Here is a 21,019-nt window from a genome sequence, read left to right on the forward strand (position 1 = left end):
AGCGGGCCGGCAGCGCGGGAGGCGGAGGCGGCCACGTGGCAGGCCCCCGTTGGCTGCGGGCGGCGGCGGTGATTCGTCCGGAGGCAGCGGACATGTCCGGCGCGGAGAGGGGGAGTTTGCTAGGGTTTCGGGGTTTTGGACTGCGAAATTTTTGGGGGAGGGGCATATTTATAGATAGAGGGAGCTAGGAGAGTCCAAATGAGGAGCGGTTTTTGGCCACGCGATCGTGATCGAACGACCGAGAGCATGGAGGGTAGTTAGGTGGGTTTTGGGCCAGTTTGGAAGGGGTGTTGGGCTGCAAAGAGAAGGAGGCTTTTACGGTTACCCGGTTAACCGTTGGAGTACCAAACGAACTCAAAATGGCACGAAACTTGACAGGCGGTCTACCGGTGGTATACCAAGGCCGCTTGGCAAACCTGGGCCATTCCGAGAATGTTTAACACCCACTCACAATAGGAGACAAAAAGGGAACGCCGGAGGACATAGGAGCACCGGATCGCAAAACAGACAACGGGGAAAAGGCTCGGATGCATGAGATGAACACGTATGCAATGCAATGCACATGATGACATGATAAAATGCAACACGCAAGCAAATGACATGGCAACGATGGCGAATAACTGGCAGACACCTGGCGCATCGGATCCGGGGCGTTACAGGACCTTTGAATCCGGCATTGACTGTTGTATCGTCTGCATTGTCGTTGTTGTTATTCCGACGTTTGTTTTTATTGCGGCGGGGTTTACCGTTGTCGTCCCGTACCTCAGAGGTGTCGTGGTCACCTGAGTTGTTGCTTCTACGAGCCAACCAGCTGTGTTCGCCCGCGCAAAGGCGGGTCATGAGTGCCGTTAAGGCTGCCATGTGATGACCCACAAGTATAGGGGATCTATTGTAGTCCTTTCGATAAGTAAGAGTGTCGAACCCAACGAGGAGCAGAAGGAAATGACAAGCGGTTTTCAGTAAGGTATTCTCTGCAAGCACTGAAATTATAGGTAACAGATAGTTTTGTGATAAGATAATTTATAACGAGTAACAAGCAATGAAAGTAAATAAGGTGCAACAAGGTGGCCCAATCCTTTTTGTAGCAGAGGACAAGCCTGGACAATTTCTTATAATGAGAAAAGCGTTCCCAAGGACACATGGGAATTATCGTCAAGCTAGTTTTCATCACGCTCATATGATTCGTGTTTGGTACTTTGATAATTTGATATGTGGGTGGACCAGTGCTTGGGTACTGCCCTTTCTTGGACAAGCATCCCACTTATGATTAACCCCTATTGCAAGCATCCGCAACTACAAAAGAAGTATTAAGGTAAACCTAACCATAGCATGAAACTAGTGGATCCAAATTAGCCCCTTACGAAGCAACGCATAAACTAGGGTTTAAGCTTCTGTCACTGTCGGTGTCAAAACCGGCGGATCTCGGGTAGGGGGTCCCGAACTGTGCGTCTAGGCGGATGGTAACAGGAGACAAGGGACACGATGTTTTACCCAGGTTCGGGCCCTCTTGATGGAGGTAAAACCCTACGTCTTGCTTGATTGATATTGATGATGTGGGTATTACAAGAGTAGATCTACCACGAGATCAAGGAGGCTAAACCCTAGAAGCTAGCCTATGGTATGATTGTTGTTATTGTTGTTGTCCTGCGGACTAAAGCCATCCGGTTTATATAGACACCGAAGAGGGATAGGGTTACATAGAGTCGATTACAATGGTAGGAGATCTACATATCCGTATCGCCAAGCTTGCCTTCCACGCCAAGGAAAGTCCCATCCGGACACGGGACGAAGTCTTCAATCTTGTATCTTCATAATCTTGGAGTCCGGCCGATGATGATAGTTCGGCTATCCGGACACCCCCTAGTCCAGGACTCCCTCAGTAGCCCCTGAACCAGGCTTCAATGACGACAAGTCCGGCGCGCATATTGTCTTCGGCATTACAAGGCGGGTTCCTTCTCCGAATAGTTTGTAGAAGATTGTGAACACCAGGATAGTGTCCGGCTCTGCAAAATAAATTCCACATTCCACCGTAGAGAGAATAATATTTACACAAGTTCAATCTGCTGACGTATTTCGTGGCGTGACGTCATACCACAAACAAGCCTTTATTTGAATCGTTTTTATTGTACCGCCTCAGCACGTTTAGCGAAGCGGTTTCCTTGGCACGTCTTGTCAAAGCAGAGATCGTGTTCCCCTTATTTCGGGATTCTCATCAATACGGACGTGGGTAGCCCAACCGCGCCATTGATTGCGGCGCTTGGGAGAAAAGCGAGTTTTACCAGGTCGGTGGGGACGCATAGTTTCGTCCGCCCATATATAAGGGGATAAGGATCCACCTTTTTACCTACGCCTTCTTCCTCCTTTGCTTATCCATCTCCGCGCACTCGAGCTCCAGCGCCCAAGTCCGCACATCTCACCTCGACCTTCTCCAGCCATGTCCGGAGCAGGAGGCAAGTGGATGGCCTCCTCCATCACGGAGGGACACATCGAGAGGCTGCGTGGCGCCGGATACCTGTCCAGCGACATCGCGCACCGGCTCCCCGACAAGGGGCAGCTCATCCCCACCCCCAGGCCCCATGAGAGGGTGGTATTCCTTCCCATTTCCTCCGCGGACTGGGCTTCCCACTTCACCCCTTTGTCCGGGGGCTCATGTTCTACTACGGCCTGGATTTCCATGATCTGGCCCCAAATTTCATCCTCAACATCTTGACGTTTATCGTCGTGTGCGAGGCTTTCCTCTGCATCCAGCCCCACTTCGGCTTGTGGCTCAAGATCTTCAATGTCAAGCCGAAGGTCGTGAAGGGGAATCAAGCGGAATGCGGAGGCACCATGGTGGGCAAGATACCCAATGTTACTTGGCTCGAGGGCGCCTTCGTGGAAACCATCAAGGGGTGGCAATCGGGGTGGTTCTACATCACCGAGCCGCGTGACCCTAAATGGGCAGCGGCCCCCGAATTCAGATCTGGCATCCCCACATGGCTCACCTCTTGGAAGGAGAGTGGCCTGACTTGGGGCAATTCGGAGGAGCTGACCGGACTCCAAGCCTGCATCCAGAAGCTGGTGGACAAGAAGCTCAAGCTTGTCAACATGGTCCAGGTCATGCTCATCCGCCGGATTCTCCCGTGCCAACAGTGGGCCTTTAAATTGTGGGAGTTCAATCCGGCTCAGCACCGAACCTTGAGCGGGCTCTTTGACACTAGGTACGAAGATGCCTGGAAGGTGCTTTTTAAGGGTGCCGAGGCTCCCGCATCCGCTACCGAAGATCGCGGATTCCGCTCGCAGCGTCAGGCTGACGAGGTAAATGATTTTACCCTTTACGGGACACTTGTTTTTCATAGTTTGACTCTATGCGGGATCTAAACTCCCTTTCCTTTGACAGGACTGGCTGAAGAAGGCCGAGCAGACTATCTGTCCGGCCCCCTTGCCAGAAGACCCAGTGGATGCCCGTCTAGCGGGGCTGCTGGTTCCGGCACCCCATGTGGTGCCGGAGAAGAAGGCCAAGAAGGAGGCCACGGGTACTCGAAAGAGTTCCCGTTTTCAGGTGTCCGATGACTCCGAGGCGGACTCCTCCCCCAAGGACGAGGAGGAGAAGAAAAAGGTCTCTCCCCCAGTGGGGGAAGGTAAGAAAAGGAAGGCCTCCCCAGCTAGGGAGGCCGAAGGGTCCAAGAAGGGAAGGACTCTTCCCCCGGACTGTTCCGCCAACGCCGGAGACGACGACGAGGATTGGCCCCCAAGGGCCAAGCCCCTAGCGAGATCGTAAGTATCCGGACTCCCAAATGACTTCATGATTTTTCTTTTTGCCACTTGGTGTCTTTCTAACGCCGCATACAACCCTGCAGTCCGCCCAAGGACGATCTTCCCGCTTCGTCGAGCGGGTCCTTGGGCTTGTCGGATGTGAATAGCACTTCACTTCCAACCGCCTCCTCTCCCCGCGACACTGACGACGTCGAGGTGGGATCCCAGAGAGGGACCCATCCGGAGGAGGAGGACCCGGAGGTGGCACAAGGCGACCTCCCGGACTTCGTGCCGGACTCCACACCGGAACCTCTAGTGGTTCCGGAGTCCGGCGGGCGGCCCCTTCGTAAGAAGGGCAAGACCGTGGCGCCGGCGGCCTCCGTCCAACCGGAGGCACCGGATAACTTGCTGGAGGCGCTCAACGGCGCTTCCATCGAGGAGGAACACCGCACTGTCATGAGTGCGGTGATTCAGAAGGTCCAGCTCGCCAAAAGCAGGCTGACCGAAGCCTGCAGCAGCCTTCTATCAGGCTTTGAGGTAAGAATATTAATATATGTAAAATAGTACCGCATAGACAGTAGCCCCTGATGCTCGGTTCAGTGTTCGGAAAGAAAAGCCGGACTGAGGATCTAAAAAGATATACGCAGGAGTCATAAAAAATATGTCGATATGGGATTGCAGGCTACGCTGCTGACCTCTGCTGCACTGACTGCGAAGGTCAATGCTTTGAAGCAAAACCTCGAGCGGTCCTAGAACGAGCTCGGTCATGCCAAGAAGCAGCTCGAGGACAAAGAAGGTGAGTAGCACCTTATTAAAGTTGTACCTTACAGAAAAGGATTTGGTTGCAAGAATAATGACAGGGATAACGTGTGTATTACAGGGGCCACAAACAAGGTGGCAACCCTGAAGGAGGCGGTGTCCGTGGCTGAACGTAATGCGGCCGCGGAGTGCACCGAGCGAGAGAAGCAGGAGGCGCGGGTGGCGGAGGTGCGGCAAGAGCTCCAGGCTCTCGTGGAAAAACATGAGAGTTTGGAGCACGACTCGAAGACTCGAGAGTCCGAGCTTGCATCGGCTCTTGAGAGCGTCAAAGCCGCTAAGGCCAAAGCCTACAAGGCCCTCTAGGAAATCGAGGCGTTGACGAAAATAGCGTCGGGTAAGGCATTTTTCATGCAAAGCAAGCATGTGAATGTAAATTACCTGTTACTTACCCGGATTCGGAGCTCTCCAGGAGCGTTCGCAGATCTGCCCCACAGCATGTCCGATGTTGCCGCTTTCTACAGGGCCGAGGAGGGGAGCTCGACGGAGAAGGTATTCTGGTCTCAGTATGCTGAGGCCGGACATCCGGTTCCCCTTAGCGACCAGCTGAAGCAGCTGGTCGAGCTCCACAAGGTGGCCGAACAGGCCATGAAGGGCCTCATAGTTCGGCTGTGGCCCAATGAGGCCATGCCTAGGAGCTACTTCGGCCTGGTGCGGCGGCTGGTGGATGCGTGTCCATGGGTTGAGGTCATCAAGCGATCCGCCTGTATTGAAGGTGCCCGTCGGGCCCTTGCCTGTGCTAAGGTGCCTGGGGCAAGATGGATGCTGAGAAGCTTGTGACAGACGGCCACTGCCAGGCAAGGAGTATCGCACGCCCGAGATGTATTAGAAGAGTGTCCTGAAGGGTGCCCGCACTATTGCGGCTGAGTGCTCCAATGATGTAATATTTGAGTAGACTCGCATTTTGTTATCCTGTGCGCAGAAAACTTTGTTCATGTGTGCTAAGCAACGCTTGTTGATTTAAAATATTACCTTCTGTGCGGCTGTTTATCAAATCTGAGAGATGCCAAGTCGGTGGCTTCAGCCCCCATGCCACGAGTGCTGGGGTGTTCGGGATAAATTTGAGCACTCTTGTTCCCATATTTGGGTCCATCTAGGGAGGCGCTCAACACGACGAACTAGGCAACCGGACTTATAATGCTTGAACACTCTCACTTAGCCATAGAATTCTATAATTTTAAATTTCGGCGAAGCCCCTAGTGTTCGGAAGGCCGAATTCGGGGCGCTATCCACGCCTGGGCCGGACAAAGCCGGTTCCTCGCTCTAAGCGGCATAAGTCTTTAGGGACTCGAAAAACCTCTCGAACAGCGACCGGCTCTCGCCTCATCATGACGGTCAGTTTTAGCTTTCTCCACTGAGGCGTTAACCCAGCTCAACTGGGGCGCAATCGCAGTGGTTCTCCCAGTGCTACCTTAGCTGATACAATGGAACGTAAGGTACCAAAACATGGGAGCCGGGCAAACCCAACTATTGACCCAAGACATGATTCGGAGCTGATGCATATAATGCTATAAGTTCGGGGTGCCGCACTTGTGAAAGTGTTCAGACTTATCACACCATGATGTGGGGAACATAAGCCCCTGGTGTTTTTAGCCGTACCAAAGTGTACGGATGCAACATGTCGCAAATGAACATATGTATAAGAAAGAAATGCAATTATAAGCAAAAAGGTGCCACATTGTTTTTATTCAAGAAGTACTGCTATGAATGCAGAATGATACAAATAGTGCGATAAGCAAGGGATGGGACTATTAAACATGTCCCCTCCAGGGGTAGGCTGCGGAGTGGTGTATGAAACAGATTTAATGCTTGTAAGGGAGACCACCTGGATATTCGTTGTAGCCTTTCTCCTTCCCTGGCTGTTGCATCGTGAGTTCGGCCGGTCTACTGCCGGACAGGGCCTCTGGTGAACGGAGTCCTGTAGGTAAGAAAGAAAAAAGAAAAAGAAAAAGAAATGACACACTTGGGAGCCCCTGATGTGGTTGAGCCGCATTCTGGGCCTGTCGTGGTCATGCCCCTTCCCCTATGCCCATGGTATCTCCAGAGCGTAGTGATGTACGCGAAGGACCAGTCTTGCGATCTTGCGAGGGCTGGGGTTGGGGCCGCATTGCTACGCGTGCTCGGAACGCGCCAGGTGGTCTTGTTGTAGGTTACTTCGGGCGCGTTTGGCCGTGTCCGGTCGCTTAACGGCCGGACTCAAGAATTGCCTTAAGAGGCTGCATTGTACTTCTACCGCGAGAGCCGCTGTATGTTCCTCCGTTCGGAGGGAGCGCTCGGTGTTTCCGTTGACCGTGATGACTCCTCAAGGGCCTGGCATCTTGAGCTTGAGGTATGCGTAGTGCGGTACCGCGTTGAACTTTGCAAACGCGATCCGTCCGAGTAGGGCATGATAGCCGCTGCGGAACGGAACTATGTCGAAGATTAACTCCTCGCTTAGGAAGTTATCCGGGGATCCGAAGACCACTTCCAGTGTGACTGAGCCCGTACAATTGGCCTCTACACCTGGTATGACGCCTTTGAAGGTCGTCCTTGTGGGTTTAATCCTTGAGGGGTCTATGCCCATCTTGCACACTGTGTCCTGATAAAGCAGGTTCAGGCTGTTGCCGCCGTCCATCAGGACTCTGGTGAGGTGAAATCCATCGACGATTGGGTCTAAAACCAATGCGGCGAATCCGCCGTGGCGGATGCTCGTGGGGTGGTCCCTTCGATCAAAAGTGATCGGGCAGGAGGGCCATGGGTTGAACTTCGGGGCGACTGGCTCCATCGCGTATACGTCCCTGAGTGCACGCTTCCGCTCCCTCTTGGGTATGTGGGTTGTGTATATCATATTCACCATCCGCACTTGTGGGGGAAAACCCTTCTGTCCTCTATTGTTCGGCGGTCGGGTCTCTTCTTCGTCATCGCTATGCAGCCCCTTGTCATTGTTTTTGGCAATTAGCTTGCCTGCCTGCTTGAATACCCAACAGTCCCTTTTGGTGTGGTTGGCTGGCTTTTCGGGGGTGCCGTGTATCTGGCACGAGCGATCGAGTATTCGGTCCAAATTGGACGGACCCGTAGTAGTTCTTTTGAATGGCTTCTTCCGCTGACCGGGTTTGGAGCCTCTGAATCCGGCTTTGACTGCCGTATCCTCATTATTGTCGCCGTTAATGCGGCGCTTATTCTTGTTGCAACGCGACCTGCCATTGCGATCCTTGGTATCCGGACTGCCAGAATTTTTGCTGAGGTTGTTGCCGCGGGCTAGCCAGCTGTCCTCTCCCGCGCAAAAGTGGGTCATGAGTGATGTGAGGGCTGCCATGGATTTCGGCTTTTCCTGTCCCAGGTGCCGGGCAAGCCACTCGTCGCGGATGTTATGTTTGAAGGCCGCGAGGGCCTCCGCATACAGACAGTCAACGATTTGGTTTTTCTTAGTTAAGAACCGTGTCCAGAATTGTCTGGCCGATTCGTCTGGCTGCTGAATTATGTGGCTTAGGTCGTCAGCGTCTGGTGGTCACACATACGTGCCCTGGAAGTTATCAAGGAATGCGGCTTCCAGGTCCTCCCAACATCCAATTGATTCTGGTGGCAAGCTGTTAAGCCAATGCCGAGCTGGTCCTTTAAGCTTGAGTGGGAGGTATTTGATGGCGTGAAGATCGTCACCACGGGCCATGTGGATATGAAAGAGATAGTCTTCGATCCAAACCGCGGGGTCTGTTGTGCCGTCATAGGATTCGATATTCACGGGTTTAAACCCTTCGGGGATTTGATGATCCATTACTTCGTATGTGAAGCATAGTGGGTGTGCGGCGCCTCTGTATTGGGCTATATCGCGACGAAGCTCCAACGAGCTTTGTCTATTGTGTTCGGCCCGGCCGGACTTACTGTGTCCGGCGCAACGGTTGTCGTCATGTATCATGGGGCGCCCACGCAATCCGTAGATCGATCTTGATTGTCTTGCCTTATCCTCCAATATATCTCGCAAGTCCGGAGCATTCCCCTGTGGCCTTGAGCGATGCCGGGGTACGGTTCTAGTGAAGGGCCTAGGGGCCTCTCTGTCGCAGCCCCGAGGTGGCCGGTCATCCGTATTGTGCTCTGGTGATGCAGGTTTATATACCTCCTCCTCTAATCGGGGGAGCAACTTGCGTTTGGGGTAGATTTTGGAGGGGCGTTCGAGCTCATGCTCTTCGGCCGCCAGGACTTCCGTCCATCTGTCGGCTAGCAGATCCTGATCAGCTCTAAGCTGTTGCTGCTTTTTCTTGAGGCTGTTTTCCGTGGCCATAAGCCTGCGTTTAAAACGCTCTTGTTCGACGGGATCCTCAGGCACGACAAATTCGTCGTCGTCGAGGCTTGCCTCGTCTCCAGAGGGAGGCATGTAGCTATCGTCCTCTACCTCTTCGTCTGCCGCCCTCTCGTGAGGGCTGGCGTCTCCGTCCTCCTGCGCTGAATCTTGCTGGAGGGGGTTGTCTTCAGCACTGTCTGGGGTATTATTATCTCCGGTGCCGGAATCGCCATTCTTGCTGTGGCGGGATTTAGAGCCGCGCCGCTGACGCCGGCGCTTGGGCTGTTTCTTGGAGGGGTCTTCCTCCGCTGTTCCTTCACCATTCCCATCCTTTGGGATATCCACCATGTATATGTCGTATGACGAGGTGGCTTTCCAGTGCCCAGTAGGCGCTGGTTCTTGGTCGTCTCCGGCATCGTCGTCCATACCGTCGATGTCTTCGGAGTCGAAGTCTAGCATGTCGGTTAGATCGTCGATAGCGGCTACTAAGTGGGTGGTGGGTGGGTCTTGAATTTCTTCGTCGTCCGCATCCCAACCGTCCTGACCACAGTCTGGCCAGGGCTCTCCTGATAACGAGAGATATTTTAGCGAACTCAGAATGTCGCCAAAAGGTGAGTGTTGAAAGATGTCCGCGGCGGCGAACTCCATGGTCGGCGCCCAGTCGGATTCGATTGGAGTGGGCGCGGGAGGTTCGGAGTCCGGCAAGGAGTCCGGCACCTTGGAGTCGCGAGCTTTAGAAGGGACAAAGTCGGTATTCGGCTCTATCGCCGTAGAGGTTGCAGCCCCCGAGGCGGTGTCTAACCATCCGTCCTCGATCTGCGCAGTCGGCTCTGAATCGAGGGTCGGAGCGGATTCGTGTGTGGCATCCATGGCACTGTCCGGCAGCGGAGCTGAATCATGCCCATTGTGACAGTGCGGCGCGCTCGGCTGTGGCTCAAATCCGTTGAAGATCAAGTCTCCACGGATGTCAGCCGTGAAGTTAAGACTTCCAAATCTGACATGACGGCCAGGGGCGTAGCTTTCGATCTGCTCCAGATGGCCAACCAAATTGGCCCGCAGTGCAAAGCCGCCGAATACGAAGATCTGTCCGGGGAGAAAAGTCTCACCCTGGACCGCGTTGTTGTTGATGATCGAAGGATCCATCGAGCCTATCGGTGACGACACAGAGGAACTCTCAATGAAAGCACCAATGTCGGTGTCAAAACCGGCGGATCTCGGGTAGGGGGTCCCGAACTGTGCGTCTAGGCGGATGGTAACAAGAGACAAGGGACACGATGTTTTACCCAGGTTCGGGTCCTCTTGATGGAGGTAAAACCCTACGTCCTGCTTGATTTATATTGATGATGTGGGTATTACAAGAGTAGATCTACCACGAGATCAAGGAGGCTAAACCCTAGAAGCTAGCCTATGGTATGATTGTTGTTATTGTTGTTGTCCTACGGACTAAAGCCATCCGGTTTATATAGACACTGTAGAGGGCTAGGGTTACATAGAGTCGGTTACAATGGTAGGAGATCTACATATCCGTATCGCCAAGCTTGCCTTCCACGCCAAGGAAAGTCCCATCCGGACACGGGACGAAGTCTTCAATCTTGTATCTTCATAATCTTGGAGTCCGGCCGATGATGATAGTTCGGCTATCCGGACATCCCCTAGTCCAGGACTCCCTCAGTCACTCTAGCAACCCATCATCTACTTAGTACTTCCCAATGCCTTCCTCTAGGCCCAAATAATGGTGAAGTGTCATGTAGTCGACGTTCACATAACACCACTAGAGGAGAGACACCATACATCTCATCAAAATATCGAACGAATACCAAATTCACATGACTACTAATAGCAAGACTTCACCCATGTCCTCAGGAACAAACGTAACTACTCACAAAGCATATTCATGTTCATGATCAGAGGAGTATTAATATGCATTAAGGATCTGAACATATGATCTTCCACCAAGTAAACCAATTAGCATCAACTACAAGGAGTAATCAACACTACTAGCAACCCACAGGTACCAATTTGTGGTTTTGGATACAAGATTGGATACAAGAGATGAACTAGGGTTTGAGAGGAGATGGTGCTAGTGAAGATGTTGATGGAGATTGACCGCCTCCCGATGATAGGATTGTTGGTGATGACGATGGTGATGATTTCCCCCTCCCGGAGGGAAGTTTCCCCGGCAGAACAGCTCCGCCGGAGCCCTAGATTGGTTCCGCCAAGGTTCTGCCTCGTGGCGGCGGAGTTTCGTCCCGTAAGCTTGCTTATGATTTTTTCCAGGGTAAAAGCCTTCATATAGCAGAAGATGGGCACCGGAGGGCCACCAGGGGGCCCAGGAGACAGGGGGCACGCCCAGTAGGGGGGGCACCCCCCACCCTCCTGGCCAGGGTGTGGGCCCCCTCTGGTATTTTCTTCGCTCAATAGTTCTTACTAATTCCAAAAGTGACTTCCGTGGAGTTTCAGGATTTTGGGAGCTGTGCAGAATAGGTTTCCAATATTTGCTCCCTTTTCAACCAGAATTCCAGCAGCCGGCATTCTCCCTCTTCATGGTAAACCTTGTAAAATAAGAGAGAATAGCCATAAGTATTGTGACATAACGTGTAATAACAGCCCATAATGCAATAAATATTGATATAAAAGCATGATGCAAGATGGGCATATCACCATGGTCTTCGGCTTTTCCTGCCCAAGGTGTCGGGCGAGCCATTCGTCTCAGACGCTGTGGTTAAAGGTTGCTAAGGCTTCGGCGTCCAGACAGTCTATAATCTGGTTCTTTTTAGTTAGGAACCGATTCCAAAGCTTGCGGGCTGATTCGCCTGGCTGTTGGATTATATGACTCAAGTCGTCAGCATCCGGAGGCCGGACATAAGTGCCCTGGAAGTTAGCCCTAAAGGCATCTTCCAAGTCTTCCCAGGTTCCAATGGAGTTTTCTGGGAGGTTGTTTAGCCAGTGTCGTGATGGTCCCTTCAGCTTTAGAGGGAGATATTTGATGGCGTGGAGATCATCTCCTCAAGCCATGTGAATGTGGAGAATAAAATCCTCAATCCAGACGGCCAGATCCGTCGTACCATCGTACAGTTCAATGTTTATGGGTTTAAACCCTTCCGGAAACTGATGTTCCATAACCTCATCAGTGAAGCATAGGGGGTGTGACCCCTCTGTATCTCGCAATGTCGTGGCGAAGATCGGCTGACATCTGAGTTCGGTACTGATCCCGAACATAGTAACGGTCGTCACGCCGGGCTTCATGGCCATTATCTTACGTCGGGGCACACTCCCTTGATCCGTAGATTATCTGGTATGACCAGCTTTATTGGCTAGGTCACGTTGCAAGTCGTATGTATATCCCGCGGCTGCAGTCTCCCTGCCTCTTCAGCGAGGGGGTGCGGGTTGGTGTTCGGCTTGATATGCCGCTTTATCCCGTCCACATGGTGGTCGGTCTGGTTGGTCTGCTTGATTGAATTTCGATGGTATTGGTTCAAGGACTTCATCGTCGAATTGAGGCAGCAGCTTGCGCCTAGGGTAACTTTTGACAGGTTTCTCTTGGTCGTATTCCTCAGCGGCCAGGACCTTAGTCCACCTTTCGTTCAACGTGTCTTGCTCTTCTCTAAGCTGCTACTGCTTCCTCTTCAGGCTCCGAGTTGTAGCAATGAGTTGTCGCTTGAAGCATTCTTGGTCGAGGGGTTCCTCTGGGACAATGAAGTCCTCGTCACCGAGGCTGACCTCCTCTTCGTATTCTGGCATATAGTTGTTGTCCTCCTCATCTTCATTTTCAGCATGTTCGGGACTATGCTCACCTTCTTCCCGCTCGTCCTGTTCGGATGTGGGCTCGATAAGGTGTTCGGTATCTTCGGTGCCATCTGGAGTCTCGTTGTCTCCAGTGCTGGTATTACTATCCTTCGCCCGATGCGATCGTGAGCGACGCTGCTGACGTCGACGCTTTGGTGGTTTATCAATGGGTCTATCCTCATCTAGGCTTGGGTTCTCCTCGTCGTTCTTCGGAGTGTCCACCATGTACACATCATAGGTTGAGGTGGTCATCCAACTCCCCGTGACGGGTGGGATTGGGCTTGGTTCAGCATTGCCATCGTCGTCCATGACGTCGATGTCTTTCGATGCATAATCTAGCATGTTGGTAAGTCCTCGACAGTGGCTATCAAGTGGGTGGTGGGTGGGGCATAAAATTCCCCCCTCCCAGCCCCTAGTCCAAGCTGGATGCAGTTCGGAGGTAAAGCCTCCGTGATGGCGAGAGACTGTATCAGACCCAACGCTTGATCTAAGAGCGGGAGTGGGGCCGGAAACCGCGGGTCTGCCGCGCTGTGTTCGGCATGGAGCGCCTGATCGGACCCGCTAAGTGCAGACCTCGGCAGTTCGGAATGGTTGCCTAGAGCCAAGTTTAAGCCTGCATTTGGGTCTTCGATAGGAAGTTCGATAAGGGGAAGAAGTCTGGCGAGGCTTATGCTCCCGTCTTCGGACGGTGAGACATGCCCCAGATCTAAGGCCGAGGTAGGCGTTGACCCCTGGATGGGATCTGACAGGGGATCCGAAGAGTCTTCTTGGATGGTACACAGAGTGGCGGCTGAGGCCACAAACCCATCGAAGACTAGGTCTCCTTGGATGTCAGCAACGTAATTTAGGTTTTCCAAACCTGATTTGGTGGTCGGGGGTATCACTGTCGACTTGCTCAAGGCGGCCGATCTAGTTGGCTCGAAGCACAAAGCCGTTGAACACAAAAACCTATCCAGGAAGAAAGGTTTCCCTGGACACAGCGTCACTGTTAGCGAAAAGGTGAGCTCGATCCTTCTGTCGACGATACAACAAAGCTCTCAATGAAAGCACCAATGTCGGTGTCAAAATCGGCAAATCTCGGGTAGGGGGGCCCAAGCTGTGCGTCTGAAGATCAATGGTAACAATGGAGAAGGGACACAGTATTTACCCAGGTTCGCGCCCTCTTAATGGAGGTAAAACCCTACTCTTGCTCGATTATATTTGAGGGGATAGGGGTTACAAGAGTTGATCTACCTTGAGACCGATTCGGCTAACCCTAGATAGCTAGCCTAGCAATGTTGTGATCCTGCCTCCGATCTAACCCTCTGGTTTATATAGACAAGGTAGGTTTTACAGAAAGGAATAAAATATCCGGACACCTATACTTGCCATCCACGCATGTGAGAGCCCCCACCGGACACGAGAGATAATCTTCGGTCTTGTATCTTGACGGCCCATCAGTCCGGCCCACATCAATTGACCGGACGCCCGAGTCCAGGACTCCAACACCCCGACCTGGGGAGAGCATGTCAAAACGATTTCATTTTAGCGGGTACTGCGCGATATCACATCATCAGTATTTGGTGATGCCAGCAAATGAGATTTTTAGGGCATCTCCAACACAGTCCTTAAACCGCCCACAAACATTTGAAATGAGGCCACCAGTCCGTAGACCGGTTTGGACGTTTGTTTTCCCCCAAATGCGAATCAGGGGGGGCTTTATGGACGTCCAGACCGCTGCCATGTATGCGTCCGCCACCCCGATCCCACCCAAAACCCTCTTCGCACGAAAAGTCATCTCCATGCGAAGCAGTTGGCGTGCATTCATGCCAGTTAGAACGACGCGACTGGACGAGCGGGCGGCGCCGCTTCAACATTGACTCGGCGACCGAGAAGGCTACTCTGCATTTGCACCGCATTGAAGTCGGATTCCCGTCCCTTCGCTTGATCACACCTATTTGAGTAAGTACAATAGGATGATGTAGGTGGGCTGTAACACTTTAAATATTATTATTTTGATGAGTTTGAATGAGAGAAGAGAAGCGGGCTACTGATAAACAACCGGCTGTAGCACGCTCTCCTAGACTATATGTGAGAAAGGAAGGTGGGCCATGTTTCAACAAAGTGGTATGTATTAATATGTGACTATTATACTTGCAGGCTATAAGGTAGGCTATAGATGATGTGGAAAGATCATATAGCCAGCATCCTGCTATACTATTAAGCATGCTCTTTAAGCAGGATTGGGATGCCGTCCGAACTGCATGTTGGAGTTGTGTTGAATATTTTGTACAACGTATGTTAAACTTGGACTCCGAGTCGTATTGTGTGTAGACACGATATGGTGTAGTGCCCCAGTAGGACTCATATATCCTAGGCCTCCTATGTAATGCGGGGGTAGGCACACGGGGTACATATGCCAACATAATAGCACAAGCTCGCAGGGGATCCAACGACATGTGTCGACGCACGGGTGGCCGGTGTGCGGTATTGCAGCACTATCAGCGGGGAGGGGTGCCTGTAGTCATACCGGGGGATGCAATCATGTTGGTGAACATCGTTAACAAATCTCGGTGTAGTGGCTTGTGTGATTGCCTGGCATGATCGACCATGTGCCTTGAATTATTCTAATAAGTGATATCATGAGCAAGATTGCGACAATGTTGCATTAACATCGGTAGTATAAAAAGATCTAATGGTTATTGATACGTCTCCAACGTATCTATAATTTTTGATTGTTCCATGATACGTCTCCGTCGTATCTACTTTTCCAAACACTTTTGCCCTTGTTTTGGACTCTAACTTGCATGATTTGAATGGAACTAACCCGGACTGACGTTGTTTTCAGCAGAATTGCCATGGTGTTGTTTTATGTGCAGAAAACAAAAGTTTTCGGAATGACCTGAAACTCCACGGAATATCTTAGAATAAATAATAAAAAATCCTCGCCAAAGAGGAAGGCCAGGGGGCCCACACCCTATTCACGAGGGTGGGGGCGCGCCCCTCCCCCCTAGGCGCGCCCCCCTACCTTGTGGGCCCCCTGGTGGCCCTCCGACGCCAACTCCAACTCCATATATTGGTTTTCGGGGAGAAAAAAATCGGAGAGAAAGTTTCATCGCGTTTTACGATACGGAGCCGCCACCAAGCCCTAATCTCTCTCGGGAGGGCTGATCTGGAGTCCGTTCGGGGCTCCGGAGAGGGGGATTCATCGCTGTCGTCATCATCAACCATCCTCCATCACCAATTTCATGATGCTCACCGCCGTGCGTGAGTAATTGCATCGTAGGCTTGCTGGACGGTGATGGGTTGGATGAGATTTATCATGTAATGGAGTTAGTTTTGTTAGGGTTTGATCCCTAGTATCCATTATGTTCTGAGATTGATGTTGCTATGACTTTGCTATGCTTAATGCTTGTCACTAGGGCCCGAGTGCCATGATTTCAGATCTGAACCTATTATGTTTTCATGAATATATGTGTGTTCTAGATCCTATCTTGCAAGTCTATAGTCACCTACTATGTGTTATGATCCGGCAACCCCGAAGTGACAATAATCGGGACCACTCCCGGTGATGACCATAGTTTGAGGAGTTCATTTATTCAGTATGTGCTAATGCTTTGTTCCGGTTCTCTATTAAAGGAGGCCTTAATATCCCTTAGTTTCCAATAGGACCCCGCTGCCACGGGAGGGTAGGACAAAAGATGTCATGCAAGTTCTTTTCCATAAGCACGTATGACTATATACGGAATACATGCCTACATTACATTGATGAACTGGAGCTAGTTCTGTGTCACCCTATGTTATGACTGTTACATGACGAACCGCATCCGGCATAATTATCCATCACTGATCCGGTGCCTACGAGTTTTCCATATACTGGTTCTCGCTTATTTACTTTTCCGTTGCTACTGTTACAATCACTACAAAATACCAAAAACATTACTTTTGCTGTCCTTACTTTTGTTACCGTTACCACCACTATCATATTACTTTGCTACTAATCACTTGCTGCAGATACTAAGTTTCCAGGTGTGGTTGAATTGACAACTCGGCTGCTAATACTTGAGAATATTCTTTGGCTCCCCTTGTGTCGAATCAACAAATTTGGGTTGAATACTCTACCCTCGAAAACTGTTGCGATCCCCTATACTTGTGGGTTATCATTCCATGCTATTATATTACCCGTTTTGGATATTTATGGGCTTTACTATACACTTTTATATCATTTTTGGGACTAACCTATTAACCGGAGGCCCAACCCAAATTGTTGTTTTTTTGCCTATTTCAGTGTTTCGCGGAAAAGGAATATCAAACGGAGTCCAAATGGAATGAAACCATCTGGAGAGATCTTTTTGGAACAAACGCAATCCAGGAGACTTGGGGTGGACGTCAAGAAAAAGACGAGGCGGCCACGAGGGTCCAGGGCACGCCCCACCCTCGTGGGCCCCTCATGGCTCCCCTGACCGACTTCCTTCGCCTATATATATACTTGCATACCCTGAGAACATCCAGGAGCACCACGAAACCCTATTTCCACTGCCGCAACCTTCTGTACCCGTGAGATCCCATCTTGGAGCCTTTTCCAGTGCTCCGCCGGAGGGGGAATCGATCACGGAGGGCTTCTACATCAACGCCAAGGCCTCTCCGATGAGTTGTGAGTAGTTTACCACAGACCTTCGGGTCCATAGTTATTAGCTAGATGGCTTCTTCTCTCTCTTTGAATCTCAATACAATGTTCTCCTCAATCTTCTTGGAGATCTATCCGATGTAACTCTTTTTGCGGTGTGTTTGTCGATATCTGATGAATTGTGGGTTTATGATCAAGTTTATCTATGAGAAATATTTGAATCTCCTCTGAATTCTTTTATGTATGATTGGTTATCTTTGCAAGTCTCTTCGAATTATCAGTTTGGTTTGGCCTACTAGATTGATCTTTCTTGCAATGGGAGAAGTGCTTAGCTTTGGGTTCAATCTTGCGGTGTACTTTCCCAGTGACAGCTGGGGCAGCAAGGCACGTATTGTATTGTTGCCATCGAGGATAAAAAGATGGGGTTTATATCATATTTCTTGAGTTTATCCCTCTACATCATCTCATCTTGCATAATGCATTACTCTGTTCTTATGAACTTAATACTCTAGATGCATGCTGGATAGCGGTCGATGTGTGGAGTAATAGTAGTAGATGCAGAATCGTTTCTATCTACTTGTCACGGATGTGATGCCTATATACATGATCATGCCTAGATATTCTCATAACTATGCACTTTTCTATCAATTGCTCGACAGTAATTTGTTCACCCACCATAATACTTATGCTATCTTGAGAGAAGCCACTAGTGAAATCTATGGCCCTCGGGTCTATCTTCCATCATATAAGTTTCCGATCTACTTTATTTTGCAATCTTTACTTTCCAATCTATATCATAAAAATACCAAAAATATTTATCTTATTTTATTATCTCTATCAAATCTCACTTTCGCAAGTGGTCGTGAAGGGATTGACAACCCCGTTATCGCGTTGGTTGCGAGCTTCTTGTTTGTTTGTGTAGGTATGAGGGACTTGCGTGTAGCCTCCTACTGGATTGATACCTTGGTTCTCAAAAAGTGAGGGAAATAATTACGCTACTTTGTTGCATCACCCTTTCCTCTTCAAGGGAAAACCAACACATTGCTCAAGAGGTAGCAGTTATGCCATGTCTTAGAATCTAAGGAGGAGCTTGAGCTTGAAAACCGTTCAATATCAATCCCAGTGCCATCTTGGAGGTCCTGGCTTGAGGCAATGACCTATTCTCATGAAGAACCTATACACGAGAACCTAATTTCTGTGCCAAAAAGGTTATCCATCTATGGATTTCTGCATGCATCGCATCAAAATTATAAAATTTTCGAGAGTGGCTTTAGGGTGGCTCATAGAAAGCATAATCTGTACGATATCAGCAACAAATGTTTTATTTTAAGCTAGAATTTCAAATGTGATAAGTAGTGGTTTAGAGAACCATGTAATTCTAGAAAAAGTGCATAAAGAGGAATAAGTGTAGATCCTACCCATCTGCATTACACTTGGAATAATAGATTACTAACGTGAGTGATGAATCTACTTGCTCTTTTTTTCTTGAAAGTAACACAAATGTGTTCCATTAAACTGGTGTGCTGGGCATATCACCAGCACACAAGTTTAGTACAAACTGTGGTAGATGGCCAATCCAAACCTCACGATCGCCATCCCCTAACAGAGCGCCACACGCAGCTAGTTCATGAGATACAACATTACATGATTTTGGTACAACATATATTCTGAAGTTTTCAAAACTAACACATAACATGGCTTTTATTTCTCTAAATAGAACACCTAGAGGCGGTAGATCATAATCGCATGATGTAATAGCATTATTCAGTACATTCGAATATGTTTCCAGAATCACCTGATTACACCCCATTGATGAGGTGATTTGCACCGCTTGGAGAAGAGCTCGAGCTTCAGCTTGAAGAGCACTGCGGACCTCTTGAAGATGACCTTGTCCAGCTGCCATTGCTACTCCTTGATCATTCCTGACTATAAAGCCCAAACCACGTGAAAAGGATTGTTCCCTAAAAGCCCCATCTATGTTGATCTTTAAAAAATTATGCATCGGTCGAGACCATTGCAGCTGCATCTTATTACTTGGTGTTAGTTTGTTTACCTGCATGCTCTTGTATTCCAAAACATGAATTGTGACAAAGGTAACTATCTCTTTTGATGTTCTTAGTTTTTCTCCCCGGTTTGCTTTATTCCTTTCCGCCCAGCAGATCCAGAGCAAACAACAAGCTGTGAGCCTCTTGTCTTCGTTTAGATTGAATATTTCCTATAGGAGAGATGGGCCTCATGAGGATTCACCATGCAAAATGTTGGAAATCTAGGTGGCACGTATTTGTTCTTCTAGACTTGGTTAAGCAAGGCATATTTTGTTAAAAATAGTTAGATTTGTTATTAAAGTTCATCAAGAGTATAAAGTACATGAAACATAATAAAAAATAAGTTGCATTGGTTGAGCCTTTGCTTATTCTTACAACACTTGAAAACAATTTATATACGAATTTTAAATTGCAGTTACAATTGAGAGTGGGTTCCTAGACAAGGCCGGAGACAACACCGGGCGACCCTGGGCACTTGCCCAAGCTCATATTCAAATTGGCAGTATTCCCATATTCAAATCCATCTTTTTAGGCATGGTTCTATGACTTACGTTGTCAAGTATGAATTTTATTTTGGTCAATGTAACTAAATATTGATATATTATATATTAGTTCACTCTAAAATTACATTTATATGACTACTATGGTGATATTTTCACTACATCATTACTGTGGATTTTTGGTTCAAAAGTTTGCTGCTGATTTTATATGTTGTCTATCCGAGCACCTGATTTTGATTTGTAGCTTAGGTATTTAGGCTTAAACTTGCCCATACCTCACAAAAGTTTCTGGCTCACCCATTAATCCGAGCATAGGATGTCTTTGTCTTCGCTTTGGATAATAGTGGTCTGCTTAATTATATCATCTACAAGATGATCAAAGAGTGTCAATGTCCTCGAAAAAAGAACAGAAATGTTAACGCCCACACGTGTGGGCTGAGACCACTTCGCCCAAACACCTTCTTTGCCGTTGGATGCGCTGCATCAATCTTAAAGCAGGGCGCACAACCACGTTAGCAGTAGCGGTCGTGCGGGCTGTTTGGGTCCTCGCCCGAACGTTGTCCTCTCCTCGCTCGCTCCCTCCCACCCTTCTTCCCCCTCCCCCATGGAGCGAGTGAGTAGAAAGATAGAGGGCATCCCGATGATCGAGAGAGAAGATTACGGCTCCATGAGGTGGCCGACGACCGCGATGGCACAATTCCCCTTCACCCCCACTCCAGTGCCCCCTCCCCCAACACTCCTCACTGTCTTCTCCCCCTTCTCGTCGCCAGATATGAAGAAGGGCCGCCGGCGTCGACCTGCCATTGTCGCTGAGGTTGGTGGGTGAGGTCGGGTCTCGTTGTCCCCACATCAAGCGCGCGCAGCTCCGCCTCGATTCGGCACTGCGTCACGGACAAGGAGCCGATGAGAAGGGGATGCTTCTGGCAAAGTAGGCCACGGGCACCGGCGGCGCCAACCCTTGCGACCAGGCGATGGCAAGGGCGCCAATCCCCTCCAACCAGCCCCACATCCAGCACGGGGTCGGCAGTGGTGGGGGTGGTGCAGCGTGCATCGACGACGATGTGGAGATGCGCGCGGTGGATTGCTCGAGGGCGTGGAAGCGCACGGCGTGCCTGACATCTTAACCTCCCCCGCACAATCGTTTCCATGGTTGGTGGCAATGGAGCCGAGGAGGGCCACTGTAGAGAGGAGTTCCACCGACGAAAGGATGGCGTCGCGTGTGTGAGGCGGGCCGGCGCAGTGGAGGCGGGCTCGCCACCGATGCTCTCCTCTAGTT

The sequence above is a fragment of the Triticum dicoccoides genome, chromosome 4B (genome assembly GCF_002162155.2).
Source record: "Triticum dicoccoides isolate Atlit2015 ecotype Zavitan chromosome 4B, WEW_v2.0, whole genome shotgun sequence".
Lineage (NCBI taxonomy): Eukaryota > Viridiplantae > Streptophyta > Magnoliopsida > Poales > Poaceae > Triticum > Triticum dicoccoides.